This window comes from Piliocolobus tephrosceles, unplaced genomic scaffold, assembly GCF_002776525.5.
Source record: "Piliocolobus tephrosceles isolate RC106 unplaced genomic scaffold, ASM277652v3 unscaffolded_31481, whole genome shotgun sequence".
In the NCBI taxonomy this organism is placed as follows: domain Eukaryota; kingdom Metazoa; phylum Chordata; class Mammalia; order Primates; family Cercopithecidae; genus Piliocolobus; species Piliocolobus tephrosceles.
The window spans coordinates 169-1277 of record NW_022314845.1 but is presented as its reverse complement, the minus strand read 5'-3'; the positions used below and the strand labels follow the sequence as shown (position 1 = coordinate 1277).

General features: G+C 21.9%; 1 long non-coding RNA gene across 1 annotated transcript; it reads left to right on the top strand.

Moving 5' to 3' along the window:
* Nucleotides 1–866, top strand: LOC111535352. Its single transcript, XR_003308413.1, has 3 exons — nucleotides 1–38; nucleotides 321–549; nucleotides 744–866. It is a non-coding gene; the product is annotated as an uncharacterized LOC111535352 (long non-coding RNA).
* The last annotated feature ends 243 nt before the right edge of the window (nucleotides 867–1109 follow it).

Sequence of the window (1109 nt, the reverse complement as noted above, 5' to 3'; positions counted from 1 at the left end):
TATAAATTATTCCTTAATTATGTATGTATATTACAAGGGTAGGACACGAAAAAAAAAAAAAAAAAAAAAAAAAAAAAAACTCACTAAAACCATTTCACACATACATACATATACCTATATATATATATATATAGACACAAATGAAGAAGTAAATTAATTATATTTATGTGCATTACAGTTAGGGCGTTTGCTGACTTAACACATGCATTCGAATGTTTACTTCAATATGTAGAAAAAAAAAAAAAAATAAAAAAAAATAAATAGTTACATAACATTTTTATATTTGTCTCTTTTTTATTTTATTTTACTCATTTTCGAAGGATTACCAATGGATATGTTACTTATGATTTTTGTATTTTGTTTAAATTCAGACATAAATCTGGATATTTATTTTAACATATATGAAGAGGCACTACTTTCAAATAATAAAAAAAGTAATGCTAATAAAATTTTTCAATTTTTTGGATTGAGTATTGAAAAATTAAGAAAATTTCGCTTAAAAAATACTAAAAAAATATATGACGCCTCAAGTAGCATTTTGAAACAAAAGTAAGAAAATAAAAGTTAAAATTTATATCATGGTTATAAAATGTTATTTTATATGTGATCCTATATGTATGTATAATATGGTAACACATATACATTACATATATGTATGTGTGTGTGTACACTATTTTATGATTTAAACCTTATTATATATATTATAATATATTTTACTTTTTATTTTTTTTTTTTTGTACCAGAATTAACATTGGTCATATTTATGAAACTTTTGAATGGGCTAAAATAAAGCGATTTTATTTTTCTTTGGTCATTTTTGATTTATTCACTGAAGACATATTAGACGTTTCAAAAAAGTATTTAAAAAAAAAAAAAAAAAAAAACAGCACTTATTTTGTATTTGTTTCGTATATAACAAAATAACATGTGTTATGCATTTGTTCTAAGTTTGACGTAAAAAAAAAAAAAAAAAATAACAACATGCTTATAGCAACATGCTTGTAACATGCTTGTAACAACATGCTTGTAACAACATGCTTATAACAACATGCTTGTAACAACATGCTTATAACAACATGCTTATAACATGTTTATAACAACATGCTTAT